The sequence below is a fragment of the Heptranchias perlo genome, chromosome 20 (assembly GCF_035084215.1).
Source record: "Heptranchias perlo isolate sHepPer1 chromosome 20, sHepPer1.hap1, whole genome shotgun sequence".
NCBI lineage: Eukaryota > Metazoa > Chordata > Chondrichthyes > Hexanchiformes > Hexanchidae > Heptranchias > Heptranchias perlo.
Window position 1 is genome coordinate 14935672 of NC_090344.1, and position 25125 is coordinate 14960796.

At 44.5% G+C, this 25125-nt stretch overlaps 5 non-coding genes across 5 annotated transcripts; 4 read left to right on the forward strand and 1 right to left on the reverse strand.

Moving 5' to 3' along the window:
- Positions 1-471: 471 nt before the first annotated feature.
- On the reverse strand, positions 472-563 carry trnar-ucu (transfer RNA arginine (anticodon UCU)). Its single transcript is given in 2 exon segments — positions 472-507; positions 527-563. It is a non-coding gene; the product is annotated as a tRNA-Arg (tRNA).
- Positions 564-3184: 2621 nt separating this feature from the next.
- Positions 3185-3257, forward strand: trnar-acg (transfer RNA arginine (anticodon ACG)). The gene has a single exon. It is a non-coding gene; the product is annotated as a tRNA-Arg (tRNA).
- A 7942-nt stretch (positions 3258-11199) lies between these two features.
- On the forward strand, positions 11200-11272 carry trnav-cac (transfer RNA valine (anticodon CAC)). The gene has a single exon. It is a non-coding gene; the product is annotated as a tRNA-Val (tRNA).
- Positions 11273-19615: 8343 nt separating this feature from the next.
- Positions 19616-19689, forward strand: trnat-ugu (transfer RNA threonine (anticodon UGU)). Its single transcript has one exon. It is a non-coding gene; the product is annotated as a tRNA-Thr (tRNA).
- Positions 19690-23076: 3387 nt separating this feature from the next.
- trnas-gcu (transfer RNA serine (anticodon GCU)) lies at positions 23077-23158 on the forward strand. Its single transcript has one exon. It is a non-coding gene; the product is annotated as a tRNA-Ser (tRNA).
- Positions 23159-25125: the final 1967 nt, after the last annotated feature.

Genomic DNA, 25125 nt, shown 5'->3' on the forward strand with positions numbered 1-25125 from the left:
TTTGGAGACACAAACTATGATTTTGATCCATCGACAAATCGTGCGATTTAACTAGAGCTTTAAATCAGCGCCTTAGACCGCTCAGCCAGGATACTTTCCATCCGACACTTCTGGAGCTAGTTTTCCAGGAATAGAATTACTACAAGCAAGAATTCTACCCCTCAAGCACCAATGCTGCCACGGCAGCAGGATGCATGTGTCCAGTTAGAAACCTGTCTGAAGGAACATTCAGTCTGACAGAGCCGGAAGTCCAGCAGATTGACTTTCGGTCTGAGATGATGTTGAGTCTCCATCTTGAGAGTGTTTCGCCAATCCAGCTCAGAGTGGATTTAGAATCATAAATTCTGGTTTGACTGGAGCCACTTGTGTAAGATGAAGTGCAGGGAGCAGTTTCCCGTCCTTGACGGACATTAATGATCCTGTTGCGGTTTTGCTGCAAAATATCACTTCCCAGCTCCCGAAACTAAAACTCAACTCTGGTGGGACTCGAACCCACAACCTTTGAATACCTCCTCCAATCATTCAGTAGAAGTCCAACACGCTATCCATTGCGCCACAGAGTCAGTTATGCAACATGCGGGAGAGCGGGGGTCTTGTGCTGTGGTTGAGGCGGTCAGGCTGCTCCTGCTTCCGCTTCTCACATTCCGAGAGCCGCGGCGGCAGTCTGCACGGATCACTCTCCAATGGATCCGGCTCCAGCCGCTTGTTGTGGGCCTGGTGCAAGAACAGTCGCGTCTGACTCCAAATCAGAAGGCTGCGTGTTTTGAACCAGGTTGAAATCACAGCATTTTCACTGTGGCTCAGGGTCCTGCCGACTGATTTTAGATCGGGACCGTGTTTCATGGATGGGATGTTCAGTGTTTGTGCAACAATATCAAAATTAAGTTTGATACATTAATGAGCTTTTTTTCTGTTACTTTCTATTCACACCCTCTCCAGTTTTATGTAGAAACAGTTAACAATGTTTAAGGGATGTGGTGGGCAGTGTTTGTGGAATCAGTGTAATTAAATTGGATACTTTCATCAGTTCCTTCTCTAACCCAGACTCTTATCATTAGATTTGTAGCTTCACCCTGTTTAAAATAGGTTACTCAGTGATATAAATAAATCAGTTACAACCCCGAAACCTCAGTGGGTATATTTGTTCCAATGCTTTATGATGATCTCGATTTCCATTGAAATTTTCAATCAGCAAATCCAAACGGGTGTTTTGGGTTTGACAAACTAACTTTTTACTTGCCTGGTTCCTGGAAATGATCCAGTGGGGATTTGCTTACCCGTACAGATATAGAAATAAATACATTCCATCATTTCACAAATGACAGTTGTGTAAATAAATATACCGCGATATCCAACAAGGAAAAGCAGCTCTTCATGTTCTTAAACAAATTTCCTCATTTTATTTTATTAATCCACTTACGTTTCAATGTAAAACATATATTCAGAGCATCTCTCTAAACTTAAAGAATGGTAAAACAATTGCAGGTTTTACAAACACATAACATGCGATCGTATAAGTAAGATTAAGGCTGACTTTGTGAAACTTGTATTCTAATTGTCTTTCTGATGGTGCGCAAAATATTTCTAGATGTCCGTCCCCAACATAACAGAGAAACTAAGATGAAAACCAAAAGGATTTTTCAAAAACTATTTGGAGCGATTTGATCGGTTTCCCTTCTCCTTTCTCCTTTCTTTAATTGTTACCTTTTGATAATTGTTGATCTTGATCCGTTTGCTTCATTTTTTTCAGTCATTTATGGTGAATTTTCTATCCGTTAACGTTCTTAAATATTTGATTTGTTTGTTCCCTACCTCTTGACTTGTGATTTGTCGACCTTCAGGTAAAAATCTGAAACAGAAATGTGTTTATATGCAGGCGTGACTCTGAAGTGTGAGACCGAGAGGTGATGCCGGATGTGTGACCGAGAGAACAACTGCTGGAGGCAGAACTGTCTCCTAACATACCCCGTGTGGCATTGCTCATGGTAGGTCGGATGACAATGTTTTATATTGACTGAACGGCTATGTACATAACGCAGAACGGATTTTACTGCTGCTTTAACTCCACAAAATTTAATCACCATAAATGACCAAAGTCTCAGATCAGTAAGAATTGAATTACTGTTGGTGAGGGGAGTTTGTACATTGGAAGGAGTTTATACAATTACAGCTCCAGGTAAAACCTACAAACCTCCCTCGCCTGTTGGTGACGTCACTATGAGATGTCCAGCTTTCTTTGCGCTCCTGGACTTCTGAAGTGTGATTGAACCTTCCCAAAAGTTTCCTATAATTAGTGAGGAAGGAAGGTATCAGTGAAAATGGGAGATATAAACGTGGATATTTCACTGGGTACCATGGGAACCTGATACACTGCTCTTTCCAGTTATTTGTCCAGCAGGAAACAGAAATCATTCTCTTCAACTGTACTCGCCCGAAGGAAAAGGAAACAAACAAAACTGCTCAGTTCTTTGTTTTAGCTTCTTCTGTTGGTTTACGTTCACTCACCGAGAAAGTGACAGAGAGACTGAGAGACTGGATTGGCTTTTTCACTTTGTAATCGATTATACTTTGTACTTATTGTAAGAGACGGTTCCATCCCAATTGTCATGTGCCTGATATTCTCATTAATACTATGATGTGTTCAAAATGAGTTTCTGCTAATTTTACAAAAGCTGATGAGCGAAAACTGCTCTGAAACGAGTTTCGCTTCGCAAATTTAATGGAGATGGGTTGCTGGTTGTGAAATCAGCCTCTGGAACAGTATCCTCGAAACGTGTTTCGGAGACATTGTGTGAGAGCTCCATCTGTTCAATGAAGGAACACTTCCGCACTGCAGTTCTGGAATCCTTTCCTTGTTGACTCCGAAACTAATACAAATATTATTTTGTTAAAGATCATTTTGTTGTTGAACTCACAAATTGGGTAAATATCACATCGGAGGCTTAAGACAATAAAGGACCCGACGAAACAGGCCCTTTGAGCAGCGAAGCCACGGAGCCAAATCAAGCTGCAAATTCACCATCTCCTCTCACTGACACCTGTCAGATACTCGCCACTGTGTGTTGGATTTTGAGGCGGTTTGGTTCATTTCGATTTCGCTTGCACATTTCGCTGTTTTTATCTGTCAACCTGTCGGTTGATTCTGAATGAAAAGTGAAATAAAATACAACAACTCCCATGACTTGGGCCAGTGGCGCAATGGATAACGCGTCTGACTACGGATCAGAAGATTGTAGGTTCGACTCCTACCTGGCTCGGGTTCATGCAATTTTATCTCTGACACTGGGGAACGAAGAATCAAATTTCGTAATAAGATATTGTTTTTGGTGAAGCAGGAAAGAAAACATTCCATCTTGAAAGATTTAGGTTCAATTACAAAAAGAAACTGTGACCACAACGTTTACCAACAAGCCGCCTTTTAGTTTGATGTCAGACACACGAACATTGCAGCACGACGTGGAGGCACCGCGCTGATGACCTTCAGGTGTATCCGGGCCGTTCAGACACTTCGTGTGACACAAGAGCTTTCCAATCCCCGCCAGCTCCTGGACGCCGAGACGTTCGTTGAAAGCAGCATTCACCGACAGGACCGCTATTCCGCTCCCTTTGCCGGTCTGCAGGAAATCCGATGCTGAAAATACAAAGTAGGACGGACAGTATCTGGAAAACAGTTAAACTTTCAGTGTTCAGACATTGGTGAGAACCATAAACAGGACTTTGGATACATTTAAATTGGGTGTGGAGGAGGAGTACGCTGTTTTTTTATAAACTGTGGGAGTGTAGATATGAGTGTGATGTTTATATATGAACTGTGGGTGAGTATATATGAGTGCGATGTTTATAAATGAACTGTGAGTGTGTATATATGAGTGCGATGTTTATATATGAACTGTGGGTGTGTATATATTAGTGCGATGTGTATATATGAATTATGAGTGTGTATATATGAGTGCGATGTTTATAAATGAACTATGAGTGTGTATAAATGAGTGCGATGTTTATGTATGAACTGTGGGTGTGTATATATGAGTGCGATGTGTATAGATGAACTATGAGTTTGTATATATGAGTGCGATGTTTATATATGAATTATGGGTGTGTTTTTATGAGTGCGATGTTTATATATGAAGTGCGGAATGACCGGGAGGGGCAATTCCCCCTGGGGTTTTATGTTCTTCCAACATAAGGACACAAAGATCAATTAACAGTGGGGTGGAAATAGCTCAGTTGGGAGGGCGTTTGACTAAAGATCTCGGGTTTCGGCAGTTTGAGTTATTTGGTTTCTGCTTCTTTGAATCCTAGAATGGTTACAGCACGGAAGGAGGCCATTCGGCCAATCGAGTTCATGCCGGAACTTTGCTAGAGCAATCCAGCTCGTCACACTCCCCCGCAGTTTACCCGTAGCCCTGCATTTTTTCCCTTCAAGTACTTATCCAATTCCCTTTTGAAAGCCACAATTGAATCTGCCTCCAGCACTCACTCAGGCAGTGAATTCCAGATCTTAACCACTCGCTGTGTAAAAGCGTTTTTCCTCATGTCGACTTTCATTCTTTTGCGATCACCATAAATCTTTGTCCTCTGGTTCTTGACCCTTCCGCCTATGGGAGCAGTTTCTCTCTCTCTACTCTGTCTGGACCCTTCATGATTTTAAATACATCGATGAAATCTCCTCTCAACATTCTCTGCTCCATGGACAACAACCCCAGCTTCTCCAGTCTATCCACGTTACTGAAGCCCTTCATCCCTGGAACAATTCTAATAAATCTTTTCTGCAGCCTCTCTAAGGCCTTCACACCCGTCGCAAAGTGCGGTGCCCAGAACTGGACACAATACTGCAGTTGTGGCCGAACCAGTGTTTTACAAAAGCTCATCGTAACTTCCTTGTTTTTGTTCTCTTTGCCTCAATTTGTAAAGCACAGGATCCCATATGCTTTTTAAAACCGTTTTCTCTATCTGCCCTGCCACCTTTAAAGATTTGTTCACACAAACCCCCAGATTTCTCGGTTCCTGCAGCTCCTTTAGAATTAAACGCTTTAGTTTAATTCGCCTCTCCTCGTTTTTCCAACTAAAATGTATCGCTTCGCTTTTCTCCGCGTTAGATTTGATGTGCCATATGTTCGCCCATTCCACCAGCCTGTCTTTGTACTATCACTATCCTCTTCACTGTTCATTACACTTCCAAGCTTTGTGTCATCTGCAAATTTTGAAATTGTGCCCTGTACACCAAAGTCCAATTCATTAATATATATCTAGAAAAGCAGTGGTCCTAGTACCGACCCGTGGGGAACACGACTGTACACCTCCCTCCAGTCTGATAAACAACCGTTCACCACTGCTCTCTGTTTCCTGTCACTTAGCCAATTTCGTACTGCCACTGCCTCTTTTATTCCTTGGGCTTCAACTTTGATGACAAGCCTATTAAGCAACACTTCATCAAACGCCTTTTGGTAGTCCATATATACATGTCAACCACATTGCTCTCATCGAATATCTCTTACCTCAACAAAAAACTCAATCAAGTTCGTTAAAAACGATTTGCCTTCAACAAATCCGTGCTGCTTTCCTTAATTAATCCACACTTGTCCAAGTGACGATTAACTTTGTCTCGGATTATCGTTTCTAAAAGTTCCCCCTTCACCGAGGTTAAACTGACTGGCCTATAGTTCCTGGGATGATCCATACACGCCTTTTTGAACAAGGGTATAATATTTGCAATTATCCAGTCCTCTGGCACCACCCCCGTATCTAAGGATGATTGGAAGATTATGGCCAGTACCTCCACAATTTTCACCCCTAATTCCCTCAGAAAACTAGGATTCATACCATCCGGACCAGGTGACTGATCTATTTTAAACACAGCTGGAATTCCTAATAGCTCCTCTTTATTAATGTATATCCCATCTCGTATTTCAACTACTTCTTTTACTGTAACTTTGCAGCATATTCTTCCTTGGTAAAGACAAATGCAACGTACTCATTTATTACCACAGCCATGCCCTTTGCCTCCATGTGTAGCTCTCCTTTTTGGTCCCTAATCGGTCCCACCCCTCCTCTTCCTACCCGTTTACTGTTCATGTGCCAAAAGAAGACTTTTGGATTCCCTTTTATGTTAGCCACCAGTCTATCCTCATACTCTCTCCATGCCCCTTTTTTTCCATTTTCACTTCCCCTCTGAACTCTCTACATTCAGCCCGGTTCTCACTTGTATTATCAACCTGACATCTGTCCTACGCCTCTTTTTTCTGTTTCACCTTAATCTCTGTCTCTTTCGTCATCCAGGGAGCTCTGGCTTTATTTGCCCTACTTTTCCCCCTCGTGGGAATGTACCTAGACTGCACCTGAACCATCATTTCTTTAAAGGCCGCCCATTGTTCAGTTACAGTTTTCCATGTCAATCTTTGATTCTAATTTACCCTGGCCAGATGCGTTCTCAACCCATTGAAATTGGCCTTCCAGCAGGATTAAGCGAGAACCAGAGAGAGTGAAACTGCCTCACTGAGAAAATCGGGGTCAGTCAACTCGAGATTCTGGAGTCAGGATGAGCCAGCGGTTGAGGGCGCTGTATTCAGATCGCAGTTTCGCCTGGTGGTGTGGTTTTGAATCCTCAATCTTCACATTCAGTCCTTTGCTTGTACGAATTTTTTTCTTGTGCCTTAGGATGGAGGTGATTTTTCTGCCCAGTTGATTTGCTGCTTCCAGAAAACAAACCCGACATCCGTCCACGGCAGGTTTGTTTTTATTTGTTCTGAGAATGTGTCGTGCTTGGGGTCAGCAGAACACGGCCCGTGGAATCAATCCATTGTGTCTTTGACCAGTTGTTCCAATATCTTTGCCACGAGCCTCATCTGGCTAAATGGGAATCCAGATATGGCTAATTGCAATTGCGATTATTAATGCAAAATGAGTCATGGACACAGTCTTTAGGCCTGTGATCTCAATACTCATATTCGCATGTGGACTTTAAACTTTTTGTGAGTTGTTGATAAAATGGTGAAAAGCAGAGTGTCCGAATGTTTTTGATTGTTGTGAGTGCTTCACTTCCTAGGTTACTGAATGGTGGGAGATGTTTGTAAGGAAATATACACATGTGAAGTACACCTCACTGTATATTGTGTGTGTGCAAGATGTTTTCGTTCATGTGACTTAAACAATGCCACCATGGCCACACCTGCGGCTAGTCAGCAATTTCTCTTGGACAACACTGACATAGAGGATGGCCGAGTGCACTGAGCATGGACATTGATTCTTCAGGACTGTCAGGGTGGGATTCGATTTTCGTCTCTAACAAACTTTCCATAGCAACGGAAAGATTGGCGGCGGCCGCTGCATAAACATTACAGTCAAACAAACGCACACTCTTTGTATATACTCACTTGAGGTTGTACAAGAGTGGGGGGCACTAGTTAATGTACTTTAACTGAGGCGGCACTAGTTGGGGTTGTATGATAGAGTGGAGCAGACGTTGCCCTTCTGTCTTACTGAGGCGGGGAATTTAACAAAGGCTGCACCAGATAACTTGCATCACAAGCACGGAACATTTTTAACCAAGTCCTAAAATTCCGTCTGTAAAATGAGAACGGGTGACAATTCAACACAGGGAAAACACAACAAACTCATTAAAGTTTATACTGTCACTTGGTAACCAAGGTGGAAAGCCAACAAAGTGGAACATTGTGCAGGGATATCCTGCTCACAAAAGGCTGGACAAAGCCAATCCGGCAAATTACCACCCTATCAGTCTGCACTCTATCATCAGCAAAGTGATGGAAGTTTTCGTCGACAGTGCTATCAATCGGCACTTACTCACCAATAACCTGCTCATCGATGCTCCGTTTGGGTTTCGCCAGGACCACTCGGCTCCAGACATCATAACAGCCTGGGTCCAAACCTGGACAAAGAGCTAAATTCCGGAGGTGAGGTGAGGGTTACCGCCCTTGACATCAAGGCACCCTTTGACCGATGTGTCTTCAAGGAGCCCTAGGAAATTTGAAGTCAACGGGAATCAGGGGGAAAACTCTCCAGTGGCTGTAATCGTACCTGGCACCAAGGAAGAATGTAGTCGTTGTTGGAGGCAAATCGTCTCCGCCCCAGGACACCACTGCAGGAGTTCCTCGAGGCAGTGTCCGACGCCCAACCATCTTCAGCTGCTTTATCAATAGCCTTTCCTCCATCATAAGGTCAGAAATGGGGATGTTCGCTGATGATTGCACAGTGTACATTTCCATTCGCAATCCCTCAAATAATGAAGCAGTCCGTGCCCGTGTGCAGCAAAACCTGGACAACATTCAGCCTTGGGCTGATGAGTGACAAGTAACATTCAAGTGCCAGGCAATGACCAACTCTAACAAGAGAGAGTCTAACAACTCCTCTTGACATTCAACGGCATTACCATTGCCTAATTCCCCACCATCAACAGCCTGGGAGAGGCCACCATTGACCAGAAACGAACTGGACCAGCTGCATAAATACGGAGGCTACAAGAGGAGGTCAGAAGCTGGGTATTGTGCGGCGAGTGACTCATCTCCTGACTCCCCAAAGTCTTTCTACTATCGACAATGTACAAGTCAGGAGTGTGATGGAATACCCTTCACTTGCCTGGATGAGTGCAGCTCCAGCTTCAATCAAGAAGCTCGACACCATCCAGGACAAAGCAGCCCGCTTGATTGGCACCCCATCCACCACCCTAAACATTCACCCCCTTCACCACCAGCGCACCGTGGCTGCAGTGTGTACCATCCACAGGATGCACTGCAGCAATTCGCCGAGGCTTCATCGACAGCACCACCCAAACCCGCGACCTCTATCACCTAGAAAGTCAAGGGCATATGGCACATAGGAACAACACCACCTGAATGTTCCCCTCCAAGTCACACACCATCCTGTCTTGGAAATATATCGCCGTACCTTCATCATCGCTGGGTCAAAATCCTGGAACTCCCGACCTAACAGCACTGTGGGAGAACCTTCACCAGACGGACGTCAGCGGTTCAAGGAGGTGGCTCACCACCACCTTCTCAAGTACAATTAGGGATGGCCAATAAATGCTGGCCTTGCCAGCGACACTCACATATCATAGAAATCGTAGAAAGTTTACAGCACGGAAGGAGGCCATTCGGCTCCATGCAATCGTAATCCAGCTAGTCCCACTCTCCCGCCCTTTCCCTGTAGCCCTGCATTTTTTTTCCTTTCAAGCACTTATACAGTTGCCTTTGAATCTGCCTTCACCACCCCCTCGGGCAGTGCATTCCAGATCCCAACCATTCGCTGTTTAAAAAAGTTTTTCCTTATGTCACCTTTGGTTCTTTTGCCAATCACCTGAAATCTATGTCCTCTGGTTCTCGACCCTTCTACCATTGGGAACAGTTTCTCTCTATCTATTCTGTCTCGACTCATCATGATTTTGAATACCTCTCTCAAATCTCCCCGCAACCATCTCTGTTCCAACGACAACCAACCCCAGCTTCTCCAGACTGTCTAAGTAACTAAAATCCCTCATCCCTGCAATCATTCCAGTAAATCTCTCCTGCACCCTCTGTAAGGCCTTCACATCTTTCCTGAACTGCGGTGCACAGAACCGGACACAATAGTCCAGTTGTGGCCGAAACAGTGATTCATAAAGGTTCATCATGACTTCCATACTTTTTTACTCGATGCCTCTATTTATGAAGTCCAGGATCCCGTATACCTTTTCAACCGCTTTCGCAACCTGCTCTGAAGCCTTCACCGATTTGTGCACATAAACCACCAGATTTCTCTGGGCCTGTACCATTTTGGAGTTGTTCCCTCTAGTTTATATTGCCTCTCCTGGTTCTTCCTACCGAAATGTATCATTTCGCATTTTTTTTTGCGTTACATTTCATCTGCCACGTGTCCGCCCATGCCACCGGCCAATCTATAACTTCTTGAAGTCTGTCACCATCCTTCACACTGTTTACTACCGATCCAAGTTTTGTGTCATCTGCAAATTTTGAAATTGTGCCCTGTACACCCAAGTCCAAGTCATTAATATAAATCAAGAAAAGCAGTGGTCCCAGCGTTGACCCCTGGGGAACACCATTGTACACCTCCCTCCAGTCCAAAAAACAACCAATCACCACTACTCTCTGCTTCCTGTCCCTTAGCTAATTCTGCATCCATGTTTCTACTGCCCCCTTTAATCCATGGACCTCAATCTTACTGATAAGCCTACCGTGCTTCAATTTATCAAACACCTTTTGAAAGTCCAGATGCACCGCATCAACTGCGTTGCCTTCATCTACCCTCTCTGTTAACTCAACAAAAAACTCTATCATGTTCGTTAAACACGATTTGCCTTTAGCAAGCCCATGCCGGCTTTCCCGAATCAATCCACAGTCGTCCAAGCGTCTGTTAATTCTGTCCCGGATTATCGTTTCTAAAAGTTCCCCCCACCATTGAGGTTAAACTGACTGGCATATAGATGCTGGCTTTATCCTTACAACCTTTTTTGAACAAGAATGTAACGTTTGCAATTCTCCAGTCCTCTAGCACCACCCCCGTATCTGTGGATGTTTGTAAGATTATGGTCAGTACCTCCTGCTATTTCCACCCTTACTTCCCTCAGCAGCCTACGATGCATCCCATCCGGACCGGGTGACTTATCCACTTTAAGTACAGCTAGCCTTCCGAGTACCTCTTCTTTATCAATGTTTAGCCCATTCACTATCTCAACTGTATTTAACTTTACTGAAACTCTGGCAGCATCTTCTTCCTTGGTGAAGACGTATACAAAGTATTTATATAGGATCTCGGCCATCTCCTCTGCCTCCATGAATAGCTCTCCTTTATGGTCCTTTTTCAGAGTACGGCTCCTACTGCCCGTTTAATGTTTACATGCCAGTTTATGTTGGCCGCCAGTTTATTCTCACACTCTCTCTTTGCCCCTCATTTCCTTTTTCACTTCCCTTCTGAACTTTCTATATTCAGCCTGGTGAATGAATGAATGAAAAACATGTTGGGTTTCCGTCAGTCTGAAACAGAAAGTTATTGGTTGATATAATGGCGATTTGAACAACTATTCGTCTTTTTATTGAGTTTGATGAGTTTTGCAAAATTGATACAACAAACTATTTTGTAAAATTTAATTCCCTGAAGGGGACCCGGCCCCGTCTCCCAGCACTGAGAACATTTGTAGACGGCAACTATCTTCCGAGCATTTCCTACAAGCATTTGAACAGCAGAGTTTCCGTAGTGTAGTGGTTATCACGTTCGCCTCACACGCGAAAGGTCCCCGGTTCGAAACCGGGCGGAAACATTTTCAAAACGGAATCCACTAAAAATCAATAAATATGAAAAAACACAAGAATTCACTCTGTGGTGAAATATGAATAAAATACAGATCCGGTATATTTTCCTTTCTCTGTCCAGTTCTACACACACTCAAACATTACACGGATACCGAAAATGTCTCTCCCTCACTCCAGTTTCCTGCCCTGACTGTGCAGAAATCCCCTCTCAAAGCGACTCTTTGCAACTGGTTTTAGTTGATTTGTGAGAGATCATTGAAGGACCCTGAAGAGCTGCCTCGGTTAATAACGACAGTTCGAAACAGCGTTGCAGCCGCGGCAACAAACACATCCGTTTTTCGATGTTCGATATTCCCCAGTTCCCGGATTGAGTGAGGCCACGACAGCAACGACATTCAGGCCGCCTGTCCGGCCCCGCTCCCTCCAATCACAGGTTGCTGGCGGAAGGCCGCAAATGCCGCCTCAGACAGCGCAATACTGCCCATCCCTGGGAAACAATTTCCCACCGAAGCTTTGACAACACATCGCAGGCATCATCTGTCCCACAGTGTTCTTACTTCGCTGCAAACACAGAACTCGCCAGCTGTTTCAACGTTCATTGTCTGAACAAGGATTTGAATTCTGCACACTCAACTCACTGGCCACTTTAAGGAAGTCCAGTAGTCTACCGACTGAGCTACCCAGGCTCATCATTAAAAAGCGATCCATTATACAGATTTATGGTAGGACTCTGAATTATCCTTCGTAGACGTCGAACTGAGGTGAAGATCCCTTTTATAAATTTTTCAGTAACGTGTTGAGGAGAATCCTTGTTCCTGTTGAACATGATGCAAGAAACATGGGCAGTGAACTCGTGAGTTTACAATTCTTCTTGTTTTTGCCAAATGTCTTGTCATTCGTTAGCACCAATTAAAATAACACTTTACCCAGTGGCTCAAAAGCTAAACTTGTCCCACACGGGAGCTGGAAACGGCCTCTCGACATCTGTAAGCTGAATAATTTCACCCGTTACACAGTGACACCAGGCAGCAGATTTCCCTTCCAAATTTTCCCCACACTAAACTTCCACCCGATGAATATCTGCTAAACGAAAAAAAGAATTGTGTGTTTGGTTCTTTAGATTTCAAGATCTCGGACCGGGCCCTTTGGCACATCAACTGCCGCTTATAGCCCCCCTCTCCCACTATAAACAAGCAAACTGGCACCTGCTATTGCAAGATGGTAGGCCAGAGGAACCCAAGGGCCCACATGGGAACACTAAGAAGTAGATGCGTTATGGAACAGACCAGTTGTACCTTGAACTCCGGTCAAAATGTTCGGAGTAAAATGTTCGTCTGTTCTCGGTGAGGCTGAAACTCACAACCTGGGCATTTCTGAAGCTGATAAAGGTGCCGCACGCTGACCGCTTGCGCTTCAAGAGCTTCGTGATCTTTCTCCAATTTCTCCAAGAAGCCTCCAATCAAGATGCGCTTCGATAAATATCCGCAATGACCTTTAAAAGCCCTGGAATCTGAAAAAAAACCCCAGAAGATAAGAACTTTTAATTATATTTTTATTAACTTAGGGACAATTTTTGATGGAACTTTAAGGAGGACTTGGCGAAAGTGTGAGACGAAACTGGGAAACTCTCCCTGGGCTGTCGTTGATTGAAGAGATGGGCGTATTTCATTTGAAAACCGAGGCTCGGAACTTTCTGATGGAGAATTGTGACAGAAGATTGTGGTTCGTGACAGTTGCCGGTGAGATCGAGAGGAGAGGGAGAAAAGTCAATGTCACAGCTGTGACAGCTCAAGTGCTCTGCTTATCCGTAATATTTAAAAAGTAATGTACAATACGGGGCAAACCGATTTGGTATCGGTTATCAAAAATACTAAAAGACACGGGGTCAAACGTGGATTCGTAAAGAGGGAACGGATTTAACCGCCAGAGCGAAATAATTCTACATGAATCTGAAGTGTCTTGCGGAAAAGGGAAGTGCGAACTGTTATGTTCGTGTCATGACTTGAAAGACCCTCCAATTACCGACAGTATCTTTGAACGAGTTGTGTCAGCAAAACCGCGATTGAAGCCGCTTTGCATTTGTCAAACGTGCAGGTGACGATATTGGGATTGATAAAGGTCGATTTCAATTATTTGAAATATCACTGTACGTCATGACCCAAAAATCGACTGTAAAATCGAGTTTTTCCTGTAAGTCGTGAATTGAAGGGAAAGGCGCACCAATCAGATCAGGGAAACGAAGAGCAGAATACGTGAATGAAACTTGCACGATTGAAAATCTCTGTTTGTCGGAAGACTCAGTCCTCAGTGGTAGAGAGGATTGGTGTTTCGAGCAGTTATTCACCAGCCTCAATTTCAGTAATTTCCCGTTTCCTGACAATGAGATGAGTCGAAATGAGCAGGTCCAACGAGCCGGTCTGTAACACAGTCTCAGTGCAGCTCATGACCCAGTCACTGGGCTCTATTATAGCCGCTCCTGTCAGCAACACACAAAGAGAAATTGTAAATCTGAAACAGAAAGTGATAATGTATAAAACTTTGTATCAACCACCAGGTTTTCCATCTTTTCGGCTTTTAAAACAATCTGTTTCACAGTTTGTCAAACCCGAAACAGCCTCTGGGATTTGCTGATTGGAATTTCAATGGGAATTGGGACCGTCACTAATTATCGGAACAAATATACCCGCTGAGGTTTCGGGGTTGTTCCTGGTTTATTTATATCAGTGAGTGACCGATTTTAAACTCGCTGAGGGTCTGAACATAAGGTAAAAGCCTGGGATAGACAAGAGATTCTTCAATGTATCAAGTTAAATTACACTGATTCCACCAACACTGGACATCACATCCCTTAAACATTGTTACATGTTACTGTATAAAATTGGTGAGGGTGGAAATGGGAAATAACTGAAAAAACCTTCATTGTATCAAAGTTATTATTATTATTATTAGACAAACAATGTACAGCCTATACCTTCAAAAAGACTCAATGTAAAACCAGTCGCCAGTTCCAGAGCCGCTGTGCCGGTTGTGTGATTTGCATCCGATTCTGACTGACTTAGTATCAGACGCGCTCCCGTCCACAGTAAACGGATGGGGCCGGATCCATAAGAGAAAAATGAGGACCGACCTCCGCATAACCTGTCTTCATAATTTAACCATTTTAGCCCCGGTATCATTCTGGTGAATCTGCGCTGCACTCCCTCCAAGGCCAATATATCCTTCCTGAGATGTGGTGCCCAGAACTGAATGCAATACTTTAAATGGGGTCTCAGCAGAGATTTCTATCTTTAACATACTTCCCCCCTTTGAATACCAGCTTCCTTGAAATAAAGGCCAACATCCCATGAGACATTTAAATTAATTTTTCTCCCATTCCACTGGCTTTGAGCGATTTCTGTACTTGGACCCCTAAATTTCTATGCTCCTCCACAGTTCCTAGCTTCTCACCATTTAGAAAATACTCTGACCTGTCTTGCTTCAGTCCAAAGTAGATAAACTCACACTTCTCCATATTGAAAGTTTGAACAGACGAGGGCTTTTCTGTACAGAAAAGAGAAGGCTGAGCAGTGACCTGATATTGGACTTTAAGATTATCCAAGGGTTTGATAGGTTGGACGTAGATAAGTTGTTTGCATTTGTGGAGGTGCGGACTCCAAATCATTGAGGCAATGAATATAAGGTATTCACTATTTAATTCAATATGGCATTCAAGAGGAACACATTCACCCAGAGAGTGGTTAGAATGTTCAATTCGCTCCCACAAGGAGTAGTTTAGGCGAATAGCATGGATTCGTTTACAGCGAAGCTAGAAAAACAAATGGAGGAGAAAGGAATCTAAGGGGTTGCTCATAGGGTTAGATTAAATGGGGATGGCGGAGCCTTGTTTGCAGCATAAACACCGGCATTGTCTAGTTGGGCCGAATTGCCTGTTTCCGTGATGTACATTCTGTGTAATTCTATGTTACTCCATCTGCCACAGTTTTGCCAACTCTCTTAATTTATCAATTTCCCTTGGCAACTTTATGCTTCCATCTACACGACTCGCTGTGACACCTATGTTGTTGTCAGCGACACACTTGGATATACGGCTCTCTATTCCTTTGTCTACGTCATTTATATACCGGGACTCTGTCTCCCACCTTCTAACCAACTCCCTGCCCATTTCATTAGGTTGCCTCAAATTCTACGCACTGTCATTGTCGTTAACAGTCTCTTATATGGTACCTTATCGAATACCTCTGGAAGTCAATATCATTTAACAACCATGGATACTCCATTATCTACCACGTTCGTTACATCTTCATAAAGTTCAACTAGTTTTGTTAGACTTGACTTATCCTTTACAAATCCATGCTGGCTCTCTCTGATCAATTCATGTTTATCCAAGTGCTCAATCTTTCTTTCCCTAACAACGGATACTGGCAACTTCCCCACAACGGATGTCAGACTAATGGGTCTATAATTTCCAACATCATCTCTGCTACCCATCCCAAATAATGGAGTCATGATGTGGAGATGCCGGTGATGGACTGGGGTTGACAATTGTAAACAATTTTACAACACCAAGTTATAGTCCAGCAATTTTATTTTAAATTCACAAGCTTTCGGAGATTTTCTCCTTCCTCAGGCAAATGTTTCAAGATCTCCTTGAAGCCTACGCATTTATACATATTGAACAATAATAAATGGTGTTTACAGACTGCCTCTGCAACTGCCCGTTGCCAAGGCAATCACCGTGTTCAGACAGAGAGGTGTTACCTGCAGAACCTCCGAATACACATTCAATAAAAAAACAAACAGGGAAAAAAAAACAGAGAAAAAAAAACACAGAGAGAGGCAGAAACATCCGGAAGGCAGAGAGAGCCAGCAAATGACCCATTATATTAAAAACAGATAACATTTGTTCGCTGGTGGGGTAACGTGTAGCGTGACATGAACCCAAGATCCCGGTTGAGGCCGTCCTCATGGGTGCGGAACTTGGCTATCAATTTCTGCTCGACGATTTTGCGTTGTCGTGTGTCTCGAAGGCCGCCTTGGAGTACGCTTACCCGAAGGTCGGTGGATGAATGTCCATGACTGCTGAAGTGTTCCCCGACTGGGAGGGAACCCTCCTGTTTGGCGATTGTTGCGCGGTGTCCGTTCATCCGTTGTCGCAGCGTCTGCATGGTCTCGCCAATGTACCATGCTCTGGGGCATCCTTTCCTGCAACGTATGAGGTAGACAACGTTGGCTGAGTCACAGGAGTATGAACCATGCACCTGGTGGGTGGTGTCATCTCGTGTGATGGTGGTATCTGTGTCGATGATCTGGCATGTCTTGCAGAGGTTACCGTGGCAGGGTTGTGCGTTGTGCTCACCCGAGCACAACGCAACGCCATCAACGCTCTCAAGACCAACCGCGACATCGTCATCAAACCAGCGGACAAAGGAGGAGCCATAGTCATACAGAACAGAACAGACTATTGCAAAGAAGCATACCGACAACTGGACAACCAGGAACACTACAGACGGTTACCCGCAGATCCGACCAAAGAACACACCCACCAGCTCAACAAACTGATCAAGACCTTCGATCCAGACCTTCAAAGCATCCTACGCATTCTCATCCCACGTAATCCCCGCGTGGGAGACTTCTACTGCCTCCCAAAGATACACAAAGCCAACACACCCGGACGTCCCATCGTATCAGGCAACGGAACCCTGTGTGAGAACCTCTCTGGATACATCGAGGGCATCCTGAAACCCATCGTACAGGGAACCCCCAGCTTCTGTCGTGACACTACAGACTTCCTACAAAAACTCAGTACCCACGGACCAGTTGAACCAGGAACACTTCTCACCACGATGGACGTCTCGGCACTATACACCAGTATCCCCCACGATGACGGCATCGCTGCGACAGCATCAATACTCAACACCAACAACAGCCAATCTCCGGAAGCCATCCTACAACTCATCCGCTTCATCCTGGATCACAATGTCTTCACCTTCGATAACCAGTTCTTTACCCAAACACACGGAACAGCCATGGGGACCAAATTCGCACCCCAATACGCCAACATTTTCATGCACAAGTTCGAGCAGGACTTCTTCACTGCACAAGACCTCCAACCAACACTATACACCAGATACATCGACGACATTTTCTTTCTATGGACCCACGGCAAGGAATCACTAAAGAGACTACACGATAACATCAACAAGTTCCATCCCACCATCAAGCTCACCATGGACTACTCCTCAGAATCAGTTTCTTTCTTGGACACACGAATCTCCATCAAAGACGGGCACCTCAGCACCTCACTCTACCGCAAGCCCACGGACAACCTCACGATGCTCCACTTTTCCAGCTTCCACCCTAACCACGTCAAAGAGGCCATCCCCTATGGACAGGCCCTGCGAATACACAGGGTCTGCTCAGACGAGGAGGAACGCGATGGACACCTACAGACGCTGAAAGACGCCCTAGTAAGAACGGGATATGACGCTCGACTCATCGATCGACAGTTCCGACGGGCCACAGCAAAAAATCGCATAGACCTCCTCAGGAGACTAACACGGGACGCAACCAACAGAGTACCCTTTGTCGTCCAGTACTTCCCCGGAGCGGAGAAACTACGCCATGTTCTCCGCAGCCTTCAACATGTCATCAATGAGGACAAACACCTCGCTATGGCCATCCCCACACCTCCACTACTCGCCTTTAAACAGCCACCCAACCTCAAACAGACCATCGTTCGCAGCAAACTACCTAGCTTTCAAGAGAACAGCGTCCACGACGCCACACAACCCTGCCACGGTAACCTCTGCAAGACATGCCAGATCATCGACACAGATACCACCATCACACGAGATGACACCACCCACCAGGTGCATGGTTCATACTCCTGTGACTCAGCCAACGTTGTCTACCTCATACGTTGCAGGAAAGGATGCCCCAGAGCATGGTACATTGGCGAGACCATGCAGACGCTGCGACAACGGATGAACGGACACCGCGCAACAATCGCCAAACAGGAGGGTTCCCTCCCAGTCGGGGAACACTTCAGCAGTCATGGACATTCATCCACCGACCTTCGGGTAAGCGTACTCCAAGGCGGCCTTCGAGACACACGACAACGCAAAATCGTCGAGCAGAAATTGATAGCCAAGTTCCGCACCCATGAGGACGGCCTCAACCGGGATCTTGGGTTCATGTCACGCTACACGTTACCCCACCAGCGAACAAATGTTATCTGTTTTTAATATAATGGGTCATTTGCTGGCTCTCTCTGCCTTCCGGATGTTTCTGCCTCTCTCTGTGTTTTTTTTTCTCTGTTTTTTTTTCCCTGTTTGTTTTTTTATTGAATGTGTATTCGGAGGTTCTGCAGGTAACACCTCTCTGTCTGAACACGGTGATTGCCTTGGCAACGGGCAGTTGCAGAGGCAGTCTGTAAACACCATTTATTATTGTTCAATATGTATAAATGCGTAGGCTTCAAGGAGATCTTGAAACATTTGCCTGAGGAAGGAGAAAATCTCCGAAAGCTTGTGAATTTAAAATAAAATTGCTGGACTATAACTTGGTGTTGTAAAATTGTTTAAAATAATGGAGTGACATTGAAATTGTTTCCATCAAAGGAACAATTCCTGAATCAAGAGAGTTTGAACGATCATGACTAAAGCATGTACAATGTCCTCACCTCGTCCTCTCAGTCCCCTGGGATGGTCACCATCAGGTCCTGGAGATTTGTCTATCTTTAATCTAATTATTTTCTCCATTGTCATTATTTTACTTATACTGAATCCCCTTGATTTATTTATCGTTTTCCTCATATCTTTGATATGTTAGCCTCATTTATTTCTGTGAAGAACGAAGCAAAGTAAATATTTAGCAACTCTACATTTCATGATTTTCAATTACAATATCACCTCCATCTGTCTTTAAGCGGCCCACATTACTCTAAGCCTCCCTTCTTTCACTTAATATACTGGCAAAAATCTTGACTGTTGTCCTCATTTTCCCGAACAGGTTTTTCTCCTTTTCCCTGTTTGGACCTCTTACGGTTTTTTTATTTTCAGCACCAAAATAAACAATACTTTGCTGTAAAGTTCGTCTCAATAGTTCTTCACTTTCAGACCGAGAATTGTCCAAACCGGGAATTTATTTAATGTAACAAACATAAGTACACGGAATCATCCCTGTATCAACGCACTGATGGACACACAAAGAGAGATGCAGGCAGCATCGGGATGCACAGGTGAACGGACAAGCGAAACAGACAAAGATGAAACGGTCTGAACCCCAAACAGACAGTAACGTATCGCTGATAGATATTAGCGAGAGGAGGTAGGGCTAAGTTATCATGGCTGGGCGCTGTGGCTTAGTTGGTTAAAGCATCTGTCTTGTAAACAGAAGATCCTGGGTTCAACTCCCAGCAGTGCCTTATCCAACTAATTATTTTTACCTGATTTGTGGAATTCAGTGACAAAATGACACTTTGGAATTGGTATTTGTTCAGGTATGAGGAGGAAACGGATATCAGATTGACTCTTCTGAAGCGCCCTTTCATTGTGCAGTCAGACCTCTCATAGAATGTGTCTGTAACGGGTTAACTTGAAGACACGTTCTTGTTTCTGGGCTCGTTGGGGTCAGGGTACAATTCACGATATGAGGTTCAACCCGGAAGTCGTCCAAATTTGGACCGAGACTTGTGATCTTGACCTGCGCTGAAAATCTTTGCAAAGAGGAAAATGAAGTCCCCAAATCACTCCACCTGAATCTCCAGACCCCGAGGAAATATATCCCAGGCTGTTAACAGAAGCAAGGAAAGAAATAACAGAGGCTCTGACCATAATTTTCCAATCCTCCCTGGTTACAGGTGATATGCCGAAGGATTGGAGGACTGCTAAAGTTGTATTGTTGTCCAAAAAGGGAGAATAGGATAGATCAAGTAATTACAGGCCAGTCAGCCAAACCTTCGTCAGGCTGAAGGTATTCTATTAAATCTACTCTGCACTTCCTCCACGGCCAATACACGGAGGAGAGGACTCTTGACTGACAAGCCTCAGCTCTATCAGGAGAGGGAGACTGACCCACGCTCTCTCTTGCTTCTGGGATGTGCCACTTTTGAAAAAAAAAGGTGAATTTCTCTATATCTTTAAACGCTCTGACTCACTGCACATGATTTAAAGTGTATTGTGGGACGCTGTGAGTGTCTCTGTACCTGTATACTCTCTGACTCACTGCACGGATATTTAATGTGTACTGTAGGACAGTATGTGAGTATCTCTGGCTCTCTGCACGGGTATTGAAAGTGTATTGTAGGATGGTGTGTGTGTCTTCATGCCTTTATACTCTCTGTCTCTCTGCACAGCATTGACAGTGTATTGTAGGATGGTGTGTGTGTCTTCATGCCTTTATACTCTCTGTCTCTCTGCACAGCATTGACAGTGTATTGTAGGATGGTGTGAATGGGATGAGGGTCAGTGGGGCGAAGTGCAGCCGATTGGGAGCAGCGCCCGTTTGCGGGGTGTGAATTGCACGCTTGATTTTCTCGCTCCCTTCTATCTTTCTTTCTCTCTTTCTTTCTTTCACCTCCCTTTCTCCCATTCCTCTTCTTTCTTTCTTTTTCTTTCTGCCCCAGCACATTTGTCTGTATCCTGTTTTTGTTCTCACATGTGTCTCTGTTGGATGATCCGAAATTCAGACCCGCCGCTTCTTCCAGCTTTTCCTTACTTCCACAATCATGGTCTATTTCATTGAGACTTTACTGCGGCCTTGCCCACTCAAACATTCACTTTCACATTCTTACGCCTTTAAGTTTGCTCTCCATCGACTGCTGTTTCTCGGGGGCACATGTCCCGTTCGCATCAATGTTCATTTGTGACTTGAAACCAGTCGATACATTTTGATCTGCCTGTCTGCTCCAGAGACAAGCTCGAAGAAAGCAGGGCTGGCATTCGGAAGTACAGCGCATACTTTTCCGTGAAATTTCCATGGGGTATCTTGTGATACGGGGGATGTTAACTGAAGAACTGGGTTTTGTTTTCATGGACGTTGGTGCTTTTCCCCGAGCAGTTGATGTGCGGGAGAGACGGACGGCAGGACACAGCTGCGAATGACGGCTGAAAGGTGCACTTTTGGCAATTTTGGCGATGCAGTCAGGTCGGAAATGTTCCGCTTGATCTTAATGGGTCTGTGGAAATGTCCGATTGAAAAGGAATGAGGAGAAATGAGAAGAGCGGCAATGGTGAAAAGGTGTCGATTACAGGAGATTGACCGTGAGCGAAAGGTCCTTTGAAAGCTCGGCGCGGAGGAGATTTTGTTCGGAAACCACAGACTTTAAGCGCGTGAGGAAAGTGAAGTGCGAGCTGCGTCCGTGGGTCAAATTGGGTGTTTGCAGGAAAACAGCCATTGTGGAATCACAAAAATGAAAATAGAAAATGCTGAGCAGGTCAGGCAGCACCTGTGGCGAAAGAACCAGAGGAAACGTTTCAGCTCCATGACCTGAATCATCAGATCTGAATGGTTCAACATTTGCGTGAGTAATTGCGCTGTCTCAGATGCTGGCTTCCATCTCTGAATTATGTGGTTTCGAATCTCACTGCTGCTAGAATTTGTGCACCCTTTCATTTTGGCCGCCTCACCAAAAACCCTTCTTTGATAAGAAGTGCTTTTCCGCGTTGCTGGTTTAAAGCTGTTTGCACAATTCAGCAAAGTCTGGATTGCCACCCAACTGTTTCTTAGACGGAGGTGTTGGGAGTGTAAGGGGTGATCTCGGCGAAGTATCAATCAATGTGCACAATGGCGCCCTGGTGAACCGAGTACCTCTTATAGTCAGTATAATATAAAAGATATGGACCATAATTATGAATTTCTTCTTTGCATCACACTAGGATTTATTATCAGGGAATGGACATGAGCAGGTCGATTTACGTCACGCTCCGGTCGCTTCGCATCGCCTCCCACAAATAGAATAGAATCAAAGAAAGGTCACAGCACGAAAAGAGGCCATTCGGCACATCGAGTCCGTGCCGGCTCTCTGCAAGTGCAATCCAGACAGACCCACTCCCCCACCCTTTCCCTGTGGCCCTGTATTCTCTTTCGTTTCAAATACTTATTCAGTTCCTTATTGAAGACCATGATTGAATCTGCCTCCACCACCCCCTCGGGCGGTGTATTCCAGATCCTAAACACTCGCTGTGTAGAAAAGTTTTTCCTCATGTCACCTTTGGTTCTTTTGCCAAACACCTTAAATCTATGTTCTCTGCTCCTTGAACCTTCCGCCAATGGGAACAGTTTCTCTCTATCCACTCTGTCCAGATCCTTCATGATTTTGAATACCTCCATCAAATCTCCTCGTAACCGTCTCTGTTCCAAGCAGAACAACCCCAGCTTCTCCAATCTATCCATGAAACTTATACCCCTCATCCCTAGAATCTTTGCAGTAAATCTCTTCTGTGGGGATTTGGTATTAACATCGCCGAACCCCCACCATCAACATACTAGTGGTTATCATTAACCAGAAACATAACTGGACCAGCCACATACATACTGTGGTTACAAGAGCAGGTCAGATGCTGGATATTCTGAGCCAAGTCACTCACCTTCTAATTCCCTAATGCCGTTCAAACATCTACAAGGGGTACAAGTTGAGTGAGTTGGAATACTCATGTGATAGCCATCGACCTGAAACGTTAACTCTGTTTCCATGTCTTAAGATCCTGCCTGACCTGCTGAGGATAAACACATTTCCAGTTTTCACTTCAGGTTGGCAACATAGCCAGTATTTTCATTTTGAATAAAGGAGCTTTCGTTTATTTCAGCATGCGACGAGGTGGCCGAGAGGTTAAGGCGATGGACTGCTAATCCATTGTGCTCTGCACGCGTGGGTTCGAATCCCATCCTCGTCGTTATTTTGTTTAAGTTTTGTTTCTCTCATTCAGTCCACCCAGAAGATCTGGTCGAAGTCCCATCCTTCTGGAAACGGCAGACCGTGGGTATTGCATTGTTTGCTGAAATCAGCTGCAGTTCCTTCCAGGAAGGTGTTGAGATTGTATGGTCCCGAAGTATCAGATTGTACATTGGTGTCATTGTAAATAGAGTAAATCTTATGGTCAACGTAAGAGAAACTTATGGACCACAATGAAGATTTATGACCGGATCATTCCGTGTCTGTGTCCGTTAAAAAGGGACGTACTGTTTGTCCCGGATTATTCCGTATCTGTGTCTGTTTAAAAGGGGTGTGCTGTAAGTCCCGGATCATTCTGTGTGCGTTTTACCCGATTTTCTTGATACCTTTTTCCCTCTGAACTGAAATGACGATCCTCTCTCGAGAAGAAGATTCACCGCCTGCTTCGGGCAACTGGTAGGAAAAATAACAAAAACTGATGAGACCAAGTTCATTTTGCTGGGCTTCCATTCCAATCTTCGCACTCTATCCCCCATTCAGACCCACCCCCGCCTGGACATTATAATCTGCGGTATTCATAAGGGAATGGAGAAGCCGAATATCACGGTTACAATTTTCTTGGTTGCTCAACACTGAATAGCCTCAATTGCAATGATTCAGAAGGTAATCATAGAATCATAGAATCTTACAGCACAGAAGGAGGCCATTCGGCCGTCGTGCCAGTGTCGGCTTTTTCGAAGATCTGTCCAAATTAGACCCACACCCCAGATTTTTCCCCATAACCCTGCAAATTAGTCCTCTTCAATTATGTCCAATTGCCTTTTGAATGATCCTATGGAATCTGCTTCCACCACCCTTTCAGGAAGTGCGTTCCTGATCTTATCAACCGTCTGTGTGAAAAAAATTCTTCTCAATTCCCCTCCAGTTCTTTTCCCAATTATTTTCAATCTGTGATCTCCGGTTACCGACCCACTTACCAGAGGAAACAGTTTCTCCCTACTTGCTCTTTCAAAACCCCTCATTATTTTGAATATCTCTATTAGGTCTCCCGTTAACCATCTCTGTTGTAAGGAGAACAATCGCAGCTTCTCCAATCTCTCCACATAACTGAAGTCCCTCATCACTGGTGTCATCCAGGTCAACCTGCTCTGAATCCTCTTCAATGCCTTTTCATCCTAAAGTGTGGTGCCCAGATCTGTACAATATACTTCAGCTGAGGGCTAACCAATAATTTGTAAGGATTAGTATGATTTCACTTTTTAATGTATTCAATGCCCCTATTTACAAAGCCAATTATCCCATACGCTTTCTTAACTACCTTATCAACTTGCCCTGTTTACTGAATATGCTCCCCCAGGTCCCTCTGCTCTTGCAACCCCCCATAAATTGTTCCATTTAGATTATACTGCCTCTCCATGTTCTTCTTCCAAAAGTGCATCACTTCACACTGATCGGCGTTAAATCTGTCACGTGACTGCCCATTTCGCCAGTCTGCGTTGTCCTCCTGAAGTCTGCTGCTATCTTCCTCACTATTTACTACGTTACCAAGTTTTGTATCATCCGCAAACTTCGAAATTGTACTCCCTATTGCCACATCCAAGTCATTTATATATAACAAGAAAAGCAATAATCCTAATACCGACACCCGGGGGATCCCACTGCATATTTCTCTCCAGTCAGAAAGACATCCGTTCACCACTAATCTCTGCCTCCTATCCTTTAGCCAATTACTTGCCCACGTTACCACCGACCCTTTAATCCCACGTGCTTCTAGTTTTCGAATAAGTCTGTAATATGTTCATTTCTAAAATGTGTCCTCGAAATAAATATATCCCCATAATTTTATTGTTAAACAATGAGAATACACATATTAAATCGCGTGCTAGATCGGGTTCATTCCCATTATCCGCAGGTGACGGGACCCGAGGAGGGGGAATCCCATCTGGGTTTATTTTTTCCGAAAACGGA